The 21,410-nt window shown below is 40.7% G+C and overlaps 1 protein-coding gene across 12 annotated transcripts in view; it reads left to right on the forward strand.

The window, feature by feature from the left end:
• The window catches only part of RBPMS (RNA binding protein, mRNA processing factor), a 164,170-nt gene that overhangs the window by 76,021 nt on the left and 66,739 nt on the right, over positions 1–21,410 (forward strand). The window lies entirely within an intron of this gene.

Below are 21,410 nucleotides of genomic sequence, written 5' to 3' on the forward strand. Positions count from 1 at the left end.
GAGCGATTTGTCCATTTAATTAGCCCACATGAGTGCTCAACCTAATGGGGAGCGATTTGTCCATTTAATTAGCCCTCTAAAGAGCTTTTTCTTAGAATTGTGACTAAACGTGCAAACTATTGGGACTTTGCTTTTCTCTGGCTTTTACTAAAATGCCCAAAGTTTCTGATGACATGGGGCTCGTCTTAATTCATCCCCATCATTAAAGAGAAGTTAGCTTGACTGTCCTTGTATCCCAAATGGCAAAGAATAGATCAAAATCCTGGGTATCTTTATCTCACATAGGTATATGGCTTTTTTGCTCATCGGTTTTATTCCGATTGATTGGAAAACGTGGATTGGAAAAGACAATATGCTTTGTGAGATAATAAATTATAGTAAACTGTATACTTTTATTTGTGTCATGAACCTCTTATCTGCCATGTTTTTTGTTTTTTAAAACAGTTCAATTTTATTGATATGTATTAATGACACAATTCATCCAAAGTATATAATCAGTGGTATTTGGTGTAATCATATGGTTGTACATTCATCACTTCAGTCATTATTAGAGCATTTTCATTATTTCAATAATAATAATAAAATAAACAGACAAACTAACAAAATTCTTTACCTCTCAATCTGTCTGTTTCCCCTCCTGTACATAGCTGCCATTTCTGGCTATTGTTGCACAATTATTTATTTATTTATTAAACAGTTTAATTGGGATATATTCATGTACCGTACAATCTATCCAAAGCGTATAATCTAGCCTTTAGAATAATCACAATCTTGTGCAGCTATCACCACAAAAAATTTTAGATCAATTTCATTACTCCAAAAAGAAAAGCTTCATTCCCCTTAGCATTCCTTCCTCAGTCTTACATAACCACTGATCTGATTTCATATTTATAAATTGATATATATTTACACTGTATATAAATGGAATCATACAGTATGTAGTATCTTGTGTCTAGTTTGTTTTTTTTTTTCACTTAGCATGGTTCTCTATCTGACATTAATATTTGGCAGTGTTAACATACACTTGTTCAGCTTCCAAGAAAAATGGTTTTATATATGTCTGCCGTGATTCGAGGCATTTACTGGGGCCATTTGAGCAAACATTTTTCCTTTTTGAGTTTTGAAAAACAGAGCAACGTACTTAGTAAGGGAGCTAAGCCTGGAGACGGTGGGAGGGAGCTGACGGGGTGAAGAGGCTCTGGCCTGCGCCAGGTGGCTCACGTGACAGCTGTGGCTGCGGGCTTCAGAAGAGGCCAGCAAGGCAGGGGGCCAGCCTCCTGGGAGGCCAGGGCCCTCGGGACTGGCCGCAGCACCAGTGCCGTTGTGAGAGCTTCCGGGAACTTGGCCCCGGCCTCTGTGCTGCTGTGGAGCCCACAGGCCCTCCGGCCAGCTGCTGCCCTGAGGCTTGGATGCTGAGGAGGGCTGCTGGGGACACCTGACCCGCAGGTGACTCGGAGGCCCCAAGGAACAAGGCCTTTGTGTGGGTCTGTTGACTTAGCATGATGGTCTCGTGGCACCATCCTGAAAGGTTTTAGAGAAAAAAACATGTGTACACTCTCCGAAGAAATGGTTGGCCTGTTATTGTTGATTTTGTTGGAGAGACATATAGGAACATCTTAGGAGTCCAGGAATCCCAAAGAGCTCAGAATTTGTCTGCCTTTGGATAAACGTCTTCTGGTCAGGATAAGTGCCTCCTCACTCTGTCCCTCTCCTACAGAACAAAATGTAAACTCGTTATTTATCAAGCACCGGTGGTGTGCACTGAGCACAGTGTATGGTTTGAGTGTTTTGAAATAAAAATTGTTTTATGATTTTTGCATTACATAGCTGCAACCAGAATAGTCTCAATATGATCAGATTTTACATTATAAATGCAGAAATAGTCTAGGTCCTTCGGAGGTACATGATCTTTTCACCATGTGTTTTTCATTTGTTCTCTAAAGGAAGGAGCCGCGATTGAAGCTTGCTCGCAGCACCCTCCCCGTGCCTGACCTCTTGTGTATAAATAAAGATGCCACTAACCTGCTGTCTGTAGAACAATAGGCCTTTATAGCCATCTCGCATCTGAAGAAGGTGATGTTCTAGGCTAGCTGGTTTTTTTCCCCCAGATAACCGAAGTTTTTATTTTTTACAAAATTTTAATGAAACGAGTCAAACTATGTTTCCTTGCCACAGAAAGCGGAGGACAGTAAACATAATTGAACCCTTCCTTGGTGCCTGGGGTCCTTGTTACAAATGGCAGGTAGCAGCCCACGCCGCGACGTTGGGGTAGATGCCTCAGCACCTGTGCCCCTGTGCCCGCTGAAGCCCACTACCTGTGCCCGCAGGTGACTCAGGGCTGAGTTGGGGGCATTCTCCGTGCCGGCAGCTCTCTTCTTCTCCTGGCCGTGAGCCTGCCTTCAGCCGTATCCCCTCCTCTGAGTGCTCATGCTCTTCACAGCTCGTGTGCTAATAACTTGGGAAGAGCCCAGCGTGAACCAAGTCTTGCCGCGTTTGTGCAGCCCCACGGTACCTCCTGATTTCCCCTTTAGAATCGCGAGCCAGGCCATCTGCCACTCGGGGACTGCCGTAGCTGTTTCCTGAACTCCTGGCTGATCTCTTTCTTGACACTTTGGACTCTTCTACGTGAGGATGTTAGCCGTACTGCGCGCCTTTGGGTCTCGTTTGCTAGCCTGGTAGTCAGGGGAGCCTGGAGACAGAAGGACGGCCCGGCCAGCGAGCACAGGCCAGCAGCAGCCCTCACGTGGGCCCTGCTTTACACGGCGCCGGGCTGGGTTCATAGAGTGTCACCACAGGTTTTCTGGTGGCGGTGACAGTTTTTCATTCATCTTGTCCAAACAATAAAGTTTGGTATGTGGCCGTGGAGCAGCGTTTCTTCTCTCTGTGGAGAAAATGGGCCCTCTCAGAATGAATGTACTTAATCGTGAAACTGACTCTTACCTTTTGCAGCCCAACACGATCAGTTTTTTCAGGGTCATCTTTTTTAATCGATGAAATAAAAGAGGATGCTGCTCATTAAAAGTTTTTCTTCTCTCATGTCATTTATCCATGTTTCTCTTTCATTAATTTGAATTTAAAAACCTTCCCTTACATTCCTTTGGGTGAAAGTTCCACGTCATAACATTTTATTTTATTCCACTATTGAGAAGTTTAAACCTCAGTTCAGTAAATTCCTCTATGTAGATTAGTTAGCAGTATTATGAACAATGCCTCCATGTTTGTAGTTTTTGCCTTAGTATTATTTTTCTGTAATGGTTGCTGCCTAAGTTATTGGTATTAATAATTTTTTCCCAAAGTTACTGATTCTTAAATCCATTTCTTCTATTTTTGTTTCATTTGATAATTTTATGGAAAAAAGTGCCCTGTGACAGATTGAATTAACTGGTAACATTGAACCTTTATCAGGGTATTATGTAAATCATCTGAAATAAATACATTATATTTTATTTTTTATAGCAAACAATCCCCAATCAGGCTAAAAATAACCCCAACCCATACTTCCCTTTGGGCTATTTATGGTCCCATTAATCCACATGATTACAAATCCCCTCCATTCCTTAACTTGTCAGCAAAATATTTTGACCCATCCTTCTCCTTGCATGCACATTTGTAATGTCTGTACTGGCATTTCTCTATTTTCCATGCTATTGGAAGAGGAAGCAGATAATCTAAAACTTTTGGAATATAAATGAAATATAGTATTATTGGGAGTCAGCCTGATTTAGTAAAACTTGCGATTTGTGGAAATTTAAACAAAAACAGGATAGAGGAAGACTATCGGCCAAGACCCTGAGCAGAAGTGGGTATTAGCCATTTCTGGATAGTCCCAGCAACTGAGAGGATCCCAAAAGGACCATCTTCCTTAGTAGAAATCCTAATAAGTAAGAGTGATTTGCAGGTGACACCCAGATCAAGAGGCTCACTGTGGTCCCTGCTTGTGTTCCAGTGTGTAGCAGGCATTGTCTGCACCAGTGTTTGGGAATTACTCATCTAAAGTACTTTAAAATGTTGTGGACTCCTGAGCGTATGTGCCATCTGTTTACTAACACTCCTTCTTTATTTCTAAATAGCCATTTTTGGGCTAGGGTTTTTTGGTTTTTTGTTTTGTTTTTAAATCTAGGCTCTATTATAAATTATATCTAGAGAAAACTGATTTAATTGAACTATGTACATTACTACAGATTGCCTTCACAGCTAAACATTGTTTAGGCTAGCTCAATAATTTGCTTTCCCTGATCAAAAGAGAAACAAGTGTATATATTTCAAATGCTTTGAAAAGGCTCATGGGTAGATTACGGTTAGCTGGGTTTTGTGTGTTCATTTGCATGACAGTATTATTTTCATTCTGTGATCTAAGTGGTCTCTAGTCACCATTACATCCCCAAATTCAGTGAGTTCTTGATAAATACTTTTTGACTGATTTCAATAGTAGATTCTTTTCTGACGTGTCATCCAAAGTACAGTTCTCAGCCGTTTCTCTCCCTGCCCATTGAATTCTTTGGAATCCCACATGTCTTAAAATGTTATTTCTTTAACAGGGAGTGGCAACATTTCTTTTCTGCGATGGCAGTTCTAATTAATGGAAGTATGTTACCCTTAAATAATTTCCTTTACCTGTTAATAAGTAACATAAGGGAAGAAATACTCAACCCTTGGATGATTCATTTAATAAGATGACTTAGGCTTTATGTCTTTCATATGCCACATGGAAAAAGTAAAGGAAAGGTTGTCTTCTCAAAGTCTAAATAGATTTTGGACTAAAGAGAGGAAAAGCAGTTTTGTTTTGAAGAGGAAAATTTGGCAGTCATTCAGAAACTGCCAATGCAGAGGAACCTTAATAATAAATGGAAAAATGAAGAGATGTGATGTGGGGGCATTTTGGGGACTTGGAGTTGTCCTAGATGATATTTCAGGGACAGATGCTGGACATTATATATCCTGCCATAATCCACTGAATGGACTGGGAGAGAGTGTAAACTACAATGTAAACTATAATCGATGTGGTGCAGCAGTGCTCCAAAATGCATTCACCAAATGCAATGAATGTCCACGATGATGAGAGAGGTTGTTGATATGGGAGGAGTGGGGTGAGGAGGGTGGGGGGTATATGGGGACCTCTTATATTTTTTAATGTAAATTATTTGTGATCTATATATCTTTAAAAAGAAAAGAATTAAAAAATAATTTTTAAAATGCAGAAAATAATAATAAATGGAAAAATAAAGGAGAAGTGAGAATATGTGCTGAGAATATCTGCTACTAATCTATTCCTTGGCTACTGCAGGAATTTATTCATTCACCTGTATTTGTGGAAAAAATAGTTTTTAGAAAAATCTTTGGTAATTTTTAAGAGAAAACATGTTGAAAGGGTAATATGTTTTTTAAAAATGACTGATATAATAGGAAAATTTAGCTTTTTCCATCTCCATAGATTACTAGCATTACAAACACTGCAGTAATTTATATCCCGTTGACTTCAGCTTTGTGCATAATTTCAGTTTCATTACATAGTTTGAACTTGCCAACCACCAAGTCTCTGAACAGTTGCGTGTAATTAGTTACTTCTCTATTTCAGGTCCCCCAACTGAGAAATGGAGGTATTATTCACTTCTAACAGGCAAAAAGGGGCAATCTTCAGGCAAAAGCCTTGCAAATACGCTCAATATGAATGAGCCTGTGCCATGAACGTACTTTCTTAGCCAGAAGATGCAGCAGTGAAGTGCTTGAACAAATCCTTGAATATGACGAAGGGACAACAGGACAGTGAAAAGAGGCCTCTTGGCTCTGGTTAGGCACACTGGATGACAGTCCCCGTTTCCTGTATCACAGATTTTCCTCACGGGTTGTGCAAGTCAGGACTTTTGATCTTAATATTTGTACAGCTTGCGGGTTAGGTGAATTGTTTCCACTAAACAACACAAGCATCCAGATGGCCTGTCTCAGCCGCCCTCAGGCCACGGGTCAGTGTGTTTCTTATCAGTTGCACAAAAATTTCTCCCTAAATTTCTCTTAGTCTCTTGCTCAAAGTGGCTGAGAAGGCCCAATTAGCTTGATCCCAGCTGGGACTTTTGAATGGGAAATATGCAGGGCTGCCAGATGAGATCATGGGCCCGATGTGGTGTTTATCTGGGGACTGTGTTTATAACGGCGTCCTCTTGCCTTGCGTTGTAAGGCAGCCATTTGGCGTCACTGTACGGGAAGCAGGCCCGTGCCGGGACGGGGCCACCATGATGTGGGCACCTCGGGCTCCTCCTGTTTTCCTTACAATACTGCGAGTGACTTGGGGGCTGGACAGGCTGCCCAGTCCAGTTGGCCCCCCCAAGAAATTCTAAATAGGCTTTGCACAAAAGACATACCACCCAAAGTGACTCATACTCCAGACATGATCTTTAAAAAAAAGTCCTGGTTAACAAATACCCAGTGTGCGATTGGTAAATATCTAAGTTTATAGGCTGTCCAGATTTTTCTTTTGGCTGTGCTCTGCTCTCTTTATGATGGCTCTGCATTTAGATATAAATCCTCCCTAGGATGGGACAGCACATAACTTAAAAGTTCTGGGAAAAAACAAAGATGTATTTTATTTGGTTAAATTCCCAGTTAAAATCTTTCCCTGAAGAAGAGTAGGTAGGACGTTTAAGTCGATTGAGGGAAGCGGACTTCGCCCAATGGATAGGGCATCCATCTGCCACATGGGAAGTCCGCGGTTCAAACCCCGGGCCTCCTTGACCCGTGTGGAGCTGGCCCATGTGCAGTGCTGATGCGCACAAGGAGTGCCCTGCCACGCAGGGGTGTCCCCCGCTTATGGGAGACCCACACTCAGGTAGTGCGCCCGTAAGGAGAGCCGCCCAGCGGGAAAGAAAGTGCAGCCTGCCCAAGAATGGCGCTGCACACACAGAGAGCCGGCACAACAAGATGACGCAACAAAAAGCAACACAAATTCCCATGCCGCTGATAAGGATAGAAGCAGTCACAGAAGAACACACAGTGAATGGACACAGAGGGCAGACAACTGGGGGGGCAGGGGGAACGGGGAAGGGGAGAGAGAGAAATAAATAAAAAATCTTTAAAAAAATAAATCTATTGAGTGTTCATATAGGAAACTAGGATATGTAACTGTAGTAAGAGAAATCCTAAGTAAGTCTGAAGAAGGAAAAGTAGCCAGAAATGGTATCCTTACCCAGGTCTCACACATAAACTTTTATATATTTGAACAGCAAGAATATGTGGGAAGCTCAAGTTTGCTCCGCTCTCTTCTAGCTCTGACAGTTCATCGATGGCCGTGGCTCTGTGAAACTGCCCTCACGTTTTTCATTGTGCCCCTTTGGAGGGTCTCCTTATTTCTGGGCATTTAGACTGCCTGTAAAAATGGATTTCTCCCCTTGGCCTTCCCCTTTCTCCATGGTCCCTCAGGTATTTCAGAAATGCTGAGAATCTAATTTACCTCTGCTGCTACTGGAAGTGGAAGATAGCGCTAGTGTTTGTGGAACCAGGAGTGCCAAGAGGAAGTTTTTTGGCTAAGAGACCCAGCCGGTTTTAGAACCAGTAGAGCCCCGACGGCCGGCCACCCGCCATCCTGCTGGATGGGGCAGCCCGCGTCGGCGCCTTGGCTCGCCGTCCCTGCGGCTCTCTTCTGCTTTTCAGTGAATGGTCACACTGCCATCACGGCGGGCCTGAGAGCGCCCTCCCACATGCTGGCTTAATAGTTCTGATAATCTGTGTGGATTTGAACTTGGGGGCCGCAGAACGGAAACCCCTTGTCTTACTCTGTAACTGGCATGTGTTAGAACATTCTAGTGCCTTGGGGATGCGGGTCAGGAACTTAGCCCCCTCAAAATGGAACAGGAGCTTTGGGGTAACACATTTGTCGATTATTGTACTAATTCCTCACCAGTACATGCAATGAGGTATTTTTTTTTTCCTTTATACTTAAATGCAAGCTTTTCCTTGCTGTTTTAATAGATCTATTTAATAATTATTACATGGAAACAATAAAAAATTAAAAATGACAGAACCATAATGTCAAGGATTTCTTTCCTATTAAAATAAATAAGGTAGAAAAAATGAACTATGGTCAATGTTTCTAGAATATGACAAATATATCTGATGAATTATAAATATGGGAATAAGAGGAACAAGAAATAAAGCATAGAATTGTAGTAAACTCAAAATCTAGAAACCTAAAAATAATGAAATTAGTTTCTGTCGAACAAGGCTAATATTTCTAGAAAATACACCATGAAGTATACTTTTAAGACCCCAAATTCTTTTCTAAAAAAGTAGCATTAAATTTCAGCAGAGAACATTTGGAAAAATTCATCAGTACTTTGAGTAACATGGACATTGCCTAAAAGGATGCAAGATTTTTTTATCTAGCCACCATATAGCAAGTTAATTTTTAAGATTAATATTTTAAAATAGAAAGATGAAAATAATTTCCCCAGAAAGTGAAATTAAGTAGAGATCCTAATGTAAACTGGTGATCAATGATTCTCTTGTATTTTGAATAGTTTAATCCACTTTGTCCTGTATTTGCCTTAAGAAAGATGTTAATCATAAGTAAATGAAAGAATAAATACACAGATAACATAAAGAGTAAATTTAGAAACTGATAATAAGTTTAGATGGAAAGGAAATCACATCGTGTTCTCAAGCAGAAAGTTTATGAAAAAGGAACAAAAAGTATAAAAGTGTTGTTTCAACAGATAATTTCAAAAATATAAACAAATAGAATCCATGCAAAACATTGCAGTATAATTTCTTATAGAACTTTGGTATTCTTTTAGAAGGCAAATGTAATGATGTGTGCAAATAAAAGAACATTAAATGGAAGGCAGAAAAGATTACTCAAGGTTTCCAGGTCATGGATACAACTCAATGAAAAAGGCAAACAACCAGGTTATGAAAGAGAATCTGGCTAACTGTTGACACATCTTAGAATACCAAATAAATGAGTAACAAAGCTAATGGAGGAAAGCCTTTTCAGGCTTAGGGACATCTTAGGTAACTAGAAGGAACATGTTAATTTTTCCTCACTTTGCTATGTCTTCTTGATTTATCTGTAGGGGTATTTACCAAACTAAAAATTCACCTGAATCAATCCTAAAAATGAGTTTTAATTCACTGATATTTAAAGCACCGTGTGTATTTGATATATTTGTGGTCTTACATATTTGTGCATAATAGCATATATTGTTAGGGTGTTCACACCTATGAAAGGGTACTGAGGCCCCAAAACGAAGCAAGAGGATACTGAGACGGGCGAGTCTTCTAGATAACCATGTCTTGGGGCTTTCTTTTTATTTCTTAATTTTATTTATTTTAACTAATCAATTGATACATATTAATAAAGCATACAATTCATCCAAAGTATGCAATCAATGGGATTTGGTATAATCACATAGTTGTGCATTTATCACTTCAATCATTTTTAGAACATATTATTTCCATATTAATAATAATAATAAAAATCTAGACAAACAAGCAAAAAAATTCCTCCCCTCTCAATCTCTCTCTGTTTTCCCTGCTATATATACCTGCTATTTCTGGTTATTCTTGCACATTTATTTATTTATTTATTCAGCAGTTTTTTTGAGATATATTCACATACCCTATGATCTATCTACAGTGACTAATCAATGGCTTTTAGTAAAATCACCATGCTGTACATTCATCATGACAAAAAGTTGTAGAATTATTTCATTACTGCAAAAAGTAATGAAATACTCTACCCCTTAGCATGCCTTCCCTAGCCCTACATAACCACTAATCAAAGTTCATCTTTTTAAATTGATTTATATTTGTATTTTATGTAAATGGAATCATACAATATGTTGCACACTATATTTAGTTCTTAGTAACACAGTTTTATAGTATTTGTCCTTTTGTGTCTACCTTGCTTCACTCAATATTTTCCAAGTTCATCCATGTTGTCATATGCTTCACAACTTCATTTCTTCTTACAGCTGCATAATATTCCATTGTGTGAATACACCAGTTTGTTTAGCCATTCATTGGCTGATGGACAGCTGGGTTGTTTCCAACTTTTGGCAGTCATGAATAACACCTCTGTGAACAGAGGTGTGCAGATGTCTGTTCCTATCACTGCTCTCAGTTCTTCTGGGGGGCTTTCTAAAAGGCAGAGCCACAAGGTCAGTGTCAGGTAGACCGGGGTCAACTCCAGGCTCTGCCACTTGGTAACTGATATGGGAGTCTCCTGAGCCTCAGTTTTCTTCCTCTTAATACTCTATTGATGAGACCAACCTCAAAAGGTAAGATCAGGTTATACTCAATGAAATGCTAAAACCACTGATGATTAATGGTTATGCCAGCCTTCACAGAGGCCTCCTTTATTTATTGCCTAAATCCCCCTTCATACAACAAGGTGGTTTTAAAAATCATTTCTGTGGGATCTCAAATTCCATTGGGTTCAGAGTATTTCTGAACACCGACTTACATTATAATGTAATTAACGGTAAGTTGATTCATTACCCTTCTCTCAGAACTCTTCAGTGAAACAATGTCATCCTCAGTATTCTCAAACCAACAAAATATTGTTAGCCAAACCCACTTTATCCCTCTTCTTCCGCACTAATCATGCACATGGCTTTGTATGTTATATCTGACAAAGTCCAGATTCCAGTTGAATCTCTGTCAAAACAAAGACATCCCACATCCATTCAATACAAACTGTTTTATTTAGCAGCCAGTGACGTTCCTGGCTCGAGTTTTTTGTAGGGAGGGAGAAATTCCACCTCAGCCTTGTTAGAGCCCCGGTCAGTGGCCTTGCAGTGATGCATTAGAGCAGCGGAAGTGCCCTGATTTAGTTGCTCAGAGGTGAGGAACGTTTTGATTCGCTTTGTTTTGGCTCTCTCTGCAGCACAGGAAGTACTTTGCCGTGAACTTCCAAAGTTTGAACTTGACTGTTTACATTCTTTCAAGTAACTTGTGCCTAGACCCCAAATTCTTGGTTGGAAGAGCTTGTTAGCATTGGAATGCCTGTGCTAAAAATCCTGTTTAAGGAGCAAATTCTACCTGTTTCCTCACTTTATTTTTACTGCATTCATCAGAGAACAGATCTCTCCCCACAATATACACACAGGAAGGTTTATCCATAATGGGGTTAGTAAAGAACTGAGGACCAATTAATAATTTATTGGTATAGATGGCACTCATTTTTAGCCTCAGTAACATTGAGGATATAAGGCTGATGACTTCTAAAAAATATTCTTTTAATATAATGCAGCTATTTCTGTCTACGGAATTTTCTTTTTCCTGTAGTGTAGCTTTAAAATGTGTAACTAGAATGTACAGATTTCCTGGCTCCTCTTGGTCATGTACAAGTGGCAGACTTCACTGGGTCCTATTGGAGGTGGAAGAAGGGGGCTCGTTGCTGAAAAAGTGGAGAGCAGAAACGGCTATGAAAATATCCTGGGAGGCCTGTTGTGGACTGTGTGATCTTTAAATGGAAGTCTTTTTTAGAATGGTTTTGGCAAGTTTAGGTAACTGTCTTTTTTCAGTTGTACAGTTTGATTATATTAACACTGTTTTTCTCTTCTCCCCCTGACTCTCTTTTTCTTCCACACCAGCCACTAATAAAAGCTCAAAGTAAACTTTGCAGAATGATCCTTAAAGATACACAGAAAGCGAAGATGGGTCCTCAAATGACCTAACAAGCACTTAAGGTGGCGGTAGAAGAAGAGTGTTTAAATGAACTTTCTTAGCCCGCCTACCTCAGCAGTAGGACTGATTAATTATTCAGGGGCTTTCCTCTGTAGACACAGACACACTTTTTATAATTCTAAGACTATATTGTACAGTGTTTGTCATTCAACATATCTTGGATTTTACGTAGCCCTTTCCCACACACACCTATCCTTTGTTTTATTTTACCTCCAAACAACCCTGCCTGCAGAGAACGCCTTGTGTGCAGAGGCAGATCAGCCTCCCCCTTTTCAATAATCAGAAGATTAGTGTGTATTATTTATGTATACTTAGTCTTGTTCCTTGAAGAGCTGACACCATCCTTGAAATGCTTGCCTTGATACCAATAATACTTTGATCTTTAAAGGGCCTGTGTAGTCATCTGCTAATGATTTATTGGATGTGTATTTACTAAGTATTCAGAAACTCATCCCTTTCCAGTTGAATCCTGGGTTTTCTGTTTTGCACAAGCTGTGTGAGCACACATGTAACCTTTATGAATGAACATGATCACTAGGAAAGAAGAGTAAAGTTGTTTTTGTATTTTTGTAGTTGAAATGGATAATGAGTTATGAATTAACACATGAACACCCCTGCTTTTTCATTAGGTATACTCTGTGAGCAAAGGTAAATATTTTCTAGACTGTCATGGTTTACTAATGTAGACTCTGAGAATAACTTCGCAATTTCCTTCATTTTATCATTTTATTTTCTTTCCCCATCGGTGCCAAACTCCTTAATTAAGCCCATGATATGGGCTTTACAGAGATGAACCACATAAACCAGAAATCTCTTACATGGTTATTGACTGAGCATCGTTGGTACCCTGTGTTTCTTGATGCTGTTATTTTAATCTCTGAAATTTTTGCTCTGGTACTTATGAGGCTTCACAGTTACAGAGAAGTGCTTGGTTGCAGCAGACCCTCTTTGTTGATTTCCCAAATAAGTGAACGTGACCGTCAAAATTCTGAGGTTTCCCTTGTGTCCAGTAGAGTGACTGGCATCAAACTGGAATGCCACGGGCCAACATTAAGCAGATGTGGACTGTCAAAATGTGTTTGTAGATCACCCCAAGATCTTCTCAGGGTAAAAAGTTGGCTAGGACCTGCTTCCTTTTTCGCTTGCATTATGAGTGCCATTTGCTCAAATGCCTTCATTCAGTAGGTAGCAAGTCAAGCGCACTGATGGGTACATCCGTTGTCATGCAGCGTGAGGACTGTACGGTGACAGGGGCTGCTAACAGCCCCGCTGGTCTCAGTATTGGTGTGTCGAGGGCTCAGGAGATGCCTTTGTCCCTACCACGGCAGTTGACCCCTGGTTACCTTCAGACTCCACGGGGTGAAATTGTGAACATCAGGATCCCTGAGTAAAAGAGTCCCATCTGCTCTCTGGTCTGCGTTTCTTCCCACATAATATTATCTATTTCCAAGCGTCACTGTAAAATATTGCTTTTAATGGGTAACTGGCCGGGTTTAGCTTGGAGACAGCCTGCCTAACCTTGTCAGGTCTTTCAATCATCCTTTTCAGGATCGTCTGAGAACATAGTGGCAAAAGTTCAAACAACCATGCCCTTGCAACCCTTGGGAAAATAAACTCTGCTTAACTCCGATTCTGTTGACGTGTTGAAGATTTAGTTTATGACTTCTTCAAAGGCCTTGTCATGACTTTATAGTCATCCTATACAAAGCAGATTCTCCTAGGGCATGGTTATGTACACAGGGGAGGGCTGGCCAGGGGAAAAGTAAGTATGCTTTAGTGGAAAAGAAATCAATTCAGCTGGGGTGGATGGTCAAGTCAAATGGAGATCCAGATACCTCCAAAGTACATCCTCCCCATTCTAACAGTGGGTCAAGTCTCTGCAATTATTATACCACCAAGAGGAGCAGGACATATCAGCTCCCGGTGAGGGAAATGAAATCACAGGGATTCAAAGAATTCTCTGAAACTACACAGTTCCAGATTAGACCACGGTTCGTGTATCCTGCTACTTCCTCTCCAATTGGGGAAATCTCAGCGCCAAGTACGAATTCTACCCTTCTCTTTTACAAGTGGCAGAAGCACCTCCCCAGAAAGGCCACAGAAGAAAAAACCTCTCTCAGGCCAAATTTAGGAAAACAGCTCCGTGGCTGAAGAGCCCGGAGCCACAGGACTTAGAGTGAAGGTCCTAGGGCAGGCTTTAATCCCACCATTTACATGAAGAGCTCATGGGATCTCACAATCAGCCCTAGGTGGGGTGAGCCGGGACTGTTGCCAGGTTGTAGCCGAGGCCATTGAGGCACAGAGAGCTTTAACAACTTCCCCGAGGCAGCAATGGAGGTGGTTTCCTACCTGAGTCCAGGTGGCAGGCGACGGCCTGAGCCCACGTTCCTTATTCCTTTCATTTGGGGGGGGGGGTGGTTCCACTCCAAGTGGCTCTGAATTGGGGTGCCTCTTGTGGAAGTAGGCATGGTACTAACAGCACTGTAATTCACTCCAGCACTCGGTGCTCTCGGGGTACCAGTTTCCTGGCTGCCTGTGCAAGGAAGTGGAAGGACTTCCCAGAGCAACCTCTCCTAGTTGCTTTTGTAGTCCTTGGTTTTGGGGCAGATACATCCTTACCTTGACCAGTTTGTAGATTTCATGATAGGAGCTGGCTTAGAGTCTGAGTTTGAGTGCTACAGTTAGTTCACATGAATAAACGTGGAACCACAAATAAAATGTATTTCAGGAAGTGTCTAGTTGCTAGGAAATACTAAAATTCTTTTATTCCAGACTCAAGGTTGCTAGTAAGAGAATGAGGTTGGATTTCTCTGTCATTGCCAAGTCCATTCTCTTAAAACACTCATAGACTTGAGTTTGTTACAAAATAATATCAGGAGAGATTACATAAGCTTGGAATCAAGGATGAACCTCTGGAAACATTCTAAACCAGATATGTTTCCATATTCCTTTCTGTCACTAAAACCTCCAAAGCACAATAAAATTTCACTGGAGGAATAAAATATGGATTAGAGTGGACTTACTGGTACTCTACTATAGAATTATTGTGACTCTAGCAATGGAAGAAATTATATCATTGATGTGGAGACAGTGGCCACGGGAGTTGCTCAGGGCAGGGAGAGGGAAAAAGAGGTGTGATATGGGGCATTTTTGGGACTTGGAGTTGTACTGAATGATATTGCAGGGATAGATGCAGGACGTTTTAGATCCTGCCATAAACCATTGAATGGGAGAGAGTGTAAACTACAACATAACTATAATCCATGCTGTATAGAAGTGCTCCAAAATGTGCTCATCAAATGCAATGAATGTACCACCACTGATGAAAGAAATTGTCAATTTGGGAGAAGTGGGGAGTATGAGGAGTGGGGTATATGAGAACCTCATATTTTTTAATGTAACATTTTGTGTGATCTATGTATCTTTAAAATAAAAGTTAAAAAAAGAAAAAAATTTCATTGTGTTTTATGGAACCTTTGATTTAAAAACAAATGTAACAGATTTCACTTGTTTTTCAAGTTGAGGTTAAAAACAAGAAGAGGATATAAGATATCTAGAAACCTATTGCTTACTGGAAGACTGAAAGTAGACGAAGGAGCAAGAAATTGGACCTGGAATCATAGCCCAGCTTCAGAGAACTCTTGGAGAGGCAGCTTGTTTCTTCTGGTACAATACAGATGTATTTCCGATGAGAGAGAGAGAGGGACACCCATTTTTCAAATGACTCTGTAAGGAGGACAATGAGTAATAAATCAGATTATTCTAAAAGGTAAATCCAGGGCAAGTACTTCGAGGTAGGTGGATTAAGAAAGAGAACAAAGCGTAATTGCTCTAATGCACTTTCTCAGCAGGCAGTGACCCGGCAGGCAGGCTGCTGTGTGAACAGTCCTGATGATCCTGCTAGCAATGCCCTTATTTAGGAGAAGTATGAAATACCATCTGATGGTTCTTCCTCTCCCTTGTTCATTCCCTGTTGGAACTGACATCCACCTAAGTTTCAGAACAGTGGAAATTGAACGACTTCCATTGTTATCTGAAAATAATGTAGTCTTTGTAAAATAAAGAACTTAAGAACTCTAACATGTGCATACACAGAGTAATCGGAAAATGGAATTCTGGTCTGTACTCTGCCAAAGGTTAACTGGAAATATAAACAGATTACTTGATTTATCTAGATTTTAATTTCTTCATCCATGTTGGGGAGGCTTTCGGCATTGTAGAGGAGACAACTCTTCTTCTGAATGGAGCTGTCCTTCCATTGTAGGATTTTAACATCCTTGGCTCCTGTCCCCAAATGCCAGGATTGTCTTCCCTCATTGTGACAGCCAGAAAACAACCTCACACATTTCCACCTTCCCCCAAGAAATACCCATGGCTGAAAGTTAGGAGGTCCCCCAAATTCAGCATACTAAAATTCTGTGAATTTCATGTTTTATAAAGATAATCCTCTACTGTTTAGCATGAATCTTACTGACCCAGTTCTCTGTGGCTCGTGCTTCTGTCAAATTCACTCGTCGATAATTTTGTTTTGAAAAGATGGGTGGGCATTACAGATTTTCACTAGCAACACAAGGCTATGACGATAAAACGGTAGGAAATCTCTATTCATTCTTTTTCAGAAACAGGTTTAAATTGGGAATTTTTGAAATTATGGCATTGATTTTGCATATCCTTGTTTTTTCTCTCCTTTCCTTTCCTCCAGTTGTCAAGTCGTTTTTTATTTACCTGTCTAACCCACAGCTGTTCCTTAGCTTGCCTCCTCTCTGTGGTCCCTCCATCGACTCTCCTGCAATAGTGATACAGTTTTTGTGTGTGTCTGTCCCTAGCTGAGCCCTTTTAAGTGTCCTGCTGAATATGATGATTATTTGTTATGTGTGTTTGTATGTGTGTACCTTTCCTAGAGTCTGTCTGCTAATCAGATTGAACATTTTATGCTGCCTTTAGAAGAGAAAGTTGACAGTACTCAGAAAACTGTAAATATATTTTGGACCCCATGACAGCTCAGATAATCTCTAAGGTGTATTTACCTCCAAGCTTCTGATGGGAGTGACAAGTCTACCAATAACTATTCTCAGAAAACAGTTTGTATTTCTGACTTGCATTTTTACCCTCTGAAAGATAAAAGTCAGTTCTTTCAACTTCGTAACCTTTTATATTAATGAAAGATTTGTAGTCCCCAGGATATTTCCTTTCATGTGGCCAAAAATCTCTTTGAAAAGAGTAGAAGGCTTTTATTCTTAGCTATCTTTACAAAATGTTTGAAAATATAACAACACAGCAAAGTACAAATCAAAACCACAATGAAATATGACTTCATACCTACTAGGATATTTTTAAAGCTTAGATAAGGTAAATGTGCCTGGACAGGATTTTTTTAAGTAATACTTGCATAATTTGTTAAGCTACCTTGTGTCCGTTATTTTTTTTTAAGAGTTTATTTATTTCTCCCTACCCCTGCCTTGTTAGCATTTGCTGTGTCTGTTGTCTTCCTTGTTTCCTTAGGAGGTTCTAAGAACTGAACCCAGGATCTCCGATGTGGGAGGAAGGCATCTAATCACTTAAGCCACCTCCATTCCCTGCTTTGTTTTGTGTCTCCTTACGTTCTTCCTCATTTCTCTTGTTGTGTCATCTTGTTGCGGCAGCTTGCCATGACTGCCTATTGCATCAGCTGGCTGTCTTGCCTTTCCTCCTTTGTCTCTTGTTGCACCGTCTTGTTGTGCCAGCCTGCTGTGGAACCATGGATCTCCTTTGTGGTAGTCAGGAGCTCAATCGCTGGAGCCACATCCACTTCCCTGTTATCTTTTGAAGTTGAAATAAAGTTAATTTTGTAAAAAAGGTGGCTTCAATGAAAAAGTCAGACAGTAACAAATGTTGATGAGGATGTGAGGAAATTTGAATCCTCAGATGCTGCTGGGATTATAAAATGTCAGTTTGGCAATTCTTCAAAAATGTACAACCTGGAGTCACTTTATGACCCAACAATTGCACATCTACATATGTACACAGGAGAATTCACAACATATGCCCACATAAAAGCTTGTACCTTAATATCCACAGCAGCATTATCCCTAATAGCAAAAAAGTGGGAAACAACCAAATGTACATCACCTGATGAAAGGATAAACAATGTGTGGTGTATTTGTACAAGGAAATATTATTTGGCAATTAAAAAAAAGTTTGAAGTACAACATGGATGAATCTTGGAGACCTTATCCTGGGTAAAAGAATCCAGTCACAAAAGACTAAATATATTGTATGGTTACACTTACAGTGAAAGATCCAGAATAAATAGACAAATCCCCGAGAGACAGGAAATAGTTTCATGGCTGCCAGCAGGGGAGGAATGAGGAATGATACTAACAGGTACAGAGTTTCTATTTGGGGGTGATGAAAGCATTCTAAAATTAGATAGGGGCCGTGTTACCAGCTCTGTGAGTACACTAAAAGCCATTGAACTGTACACTTTATTTTAAGATTTATTTTTTATTTATTTCTCTCTCCTTCCCCTCCAGTTGTCTGCTCTCTGTGTCCATTTGCTGTGTGTTCTTCCGTGTCTGCTTGTATTCTTGTCAGTCTTGTCAGCGGCACTGGTTATTTGTGTCTCTTTTTGTTGCATCATCTTGTTGTGTCAGCTCTCCATGTGTGTGACCCCACTCCTGGGCAGGCTGCACTTTCTTTCACGCGGGGCGGCTCTCTTTGCAGGGCGCACTCCTTGCGCGTGGGGCTCCCCTGCGCGGGGGACACCCCTGCGTGGCAGGGTACTCCTTGCGCGCGTCAGCGTTGGCATGGGCCAGCTCACCACACGGGTCAGGAGGCCCTGGATTTGAACCCTGGACCTCCCATGCGGTATGCAGATGCTGTATCAGTTGAGCCAAATCTGCTTCCCTGAATTGTACACTTTAAATGTGAATTTTATATGTGATTTACATCTCATAAAGCTGTTATTAAAAAATATCTGTAATAGCATATATTTCAGCAACTTTAAATGAGAATATTGAATTTTCAGTTAAATCAGCATTAAATAGGTTAAATAGAAGCTTAGGCCATAAATCAGAAAAACACTTCATTTGGTCACTTAGCAAGAAAGGACTCAAATACTTTTTTGCGGATGAGTGAAAAAACCCTTTGAACGTAGTGAAGTTAGGTGAGCCGCCACCAGCCAACCTCCAAATCTCTTGGCCCTTATCCCCACATACCATAGAACAGGAAATCTTTTGAGTACCAGATGTGCAGGAATAGGTAAGAGCAGTCATGCTGGGCTGATTTATTTGTTTATTCTAGTCAGCTGTAAGAGAGGAAACTGGTTTTGGAGCACTAAGTTCCTTACTGAAGAAGCCAAGAAGTTGCTGAAAAATCTAGATAGTGATTTACTAAAGCCCAACCAACCTGTGATCTCTGTGCCTCTGAGCACTTCTGAGAATTGAGTTAAAGCAGAGGGGTAGGTTTTCAGTTGAATTTGGGCTTGGAGAGAGGGACAGTAAGAAGCTTCTTAGAATCACCTAGGAAACTTTCAACAGTGAAGTTGCACCTTTTGAAATTGTATTTTTATCCTAAAAAAAAAAAAAGGTAACTTTCGTCTGGTTCAATGCATACTTAGGCCTCAAATGCACAGAATCACTGGATCCAAATGTGTGAAACTCTAGGAGATTCTGATAGGAAATGACCTTTGCTTTTAAAGAAATACGTGTCTTGTGCCTCTTTTCCAGAGGAGATCAGAGTCCACTGGCAGGGGAATGAGTGGTAAGGATGGTCTGTTACTCTCCATGAGAGGCAATCTCATGGTTCATTCTAATAAAGCGATTTCCTTACTCGCTTGAATTTGCCTCCGTCGGGACTTTGGAAAGGCGTTTAGCCCAGGATTCACCAGGAAAAGCAGGGCAGCAGGCACAGCTCAGTCCTGAGAATGTGCTCCCTCCCCCAGTTTAAGCCAAGAACTTACCAGACCCTTTACAGCCACGTTTATTACAAATATCTTTACCTTTAAAAAAGGTTTTCCAACATGTTTGAAATTTTAAAAATTAATCAAAAAATAAATGACAGTAAATTACATTAAAACCCTTTGGTTACTTAGAAGCTTCCTTCAAAAGGAAATTTGGGGTCTTAGGAAGTCACAGCAGGCAGGGGATAGTGGAGGTGGAGTGTTAAAATTCTAGATTCTCAGGTTTTTAGTCAACGTATATAAAGCTAATCACTAGATGAACAGGAAAATGGATGACTTGATGACTCAACTTTTAAAGTGGTAAACAGTTTTATGTACTATGACTGCATAAATAGATAAAATGAAGCCAACAAGGATGGGAGGGACCCTGAACTGAATATTAAATGTAAACAGAAATAAATGAACCAGCTGTATTTCAGATGAATAATACTGGATGGTGGGAGGGGCAGACAAAACTAACCCGAATGATTTTTTTTTTTAAGATTTATTTATTTATTTATTTCTCTCCCCTCCCCCCCCACCCCGTTTGTCTATTTGCTGCGTCTTCTTTGTCCACTTCTGTTGTTATCAGCGGCACGGGAATCTGTGTTTCTCTTTATTGTGTCATCTTGTGTCAGCTCTCCGTGTGTGCCACACCACTCCTGGGCAGGCTGCATTTCCTTTCACGCTGGGTGGCTCTCCTTACGGGGCGCACTCCTTGCATGTGGGGCTCCCCTACGCGGGGACACCCCTGCGTGGCAGGGCCCTCCTTGCGCACATCAGCACTGCACATGGGCCAGGTCCACACGGGTCAAGGAGGCCCGGGGTTTGAAAGGCGGACACCCTAACCACTGGGCCAAGTCCGCCGCCCCCCGAATGATTCTTGAATTCGGCGCAATTCGGCACGTTGGCCATGTGCTTTCCAGCTAAAGACAAAAAGAACTGTAAACAAGCATTGAAGTGTAGTTGTTAGGCTTTTTTCTACAGTGATATTCAATAGTGATTCTACAGCTGCTGCATGTGCCTTATTGTAGTAGCAAATAAGTAAATATATGGTGGATAATGAGAGCCAGGACTCACCATCAGAGAAGGAGTTACAGGTACGAGAGAAAGAAGCCAGAATGAACTCTGTGGATGGTGGATTGGAATTGGAGCTATTAATATGAACTGGTTTTTAGTATATCTAATGGATATAGGGAAATAGATATGAGTGTGAGGTTTTGTGCAGTGAGTGTGTGTGTATGCGCGTGCATGTGTGTACGCCCCAATCTGGGGTAATTTTAGCACCAAACTAAATAATAATAATAATGGCTCATAAACCATAACATAAAATATGAATATGAGCCAATACTGATATAAGGGAATGAATGAGTGAGTGAATAAGTAAATGGGGGAGAAGGGAATGCTCTTCCCAAAGCAGGATAAATATAAAAGGAATGATGGGATCAGCAGAATTAGCAAATCACCCCTTGGCAACCAAATAGCAAGGCTTTTCAGGTCAGACTCATCCAGGGGGTTAAAACTAGTGGGTAAAAGTTTGATGAGAAAATGGGAGAGCTGTACCTCTTCATAAGACACTTATTGATTAAAAAGGGAAAAAACAGTGACTTTATTGTGGAGAAACCCGACAAGTGATCAAAGTTAGTATCACTAGGAATGGTGCAGAAACCATCTCATGTGCCCCCGATAGGATGCACTGAGGAAGACACATCTTTTCTGTGACATTCCTGCCAAAGATGGAAAACCTGAATCAAGAAGAAAAATCAGGTTATCCTAAATTGAGAGACATTCTGCAAAGGAAACAGCAGTGTCC

The sequence above is a fragment of the Dasypus novemcinctus genome, chromosome 29, assembly GCF_030445035.2.
Source record: "Dasypus novemcinctus isolate mDasNov1 chromosome 29, mDasNov1.1.hap2, whole genome shotgun sequence".
Lineage (NCBI taxonomy): Eukaryota > Metazoa > Chordata > Mammalia > Cingulata > Dasypodidae > Dasypus > Dasypus novemcinctus.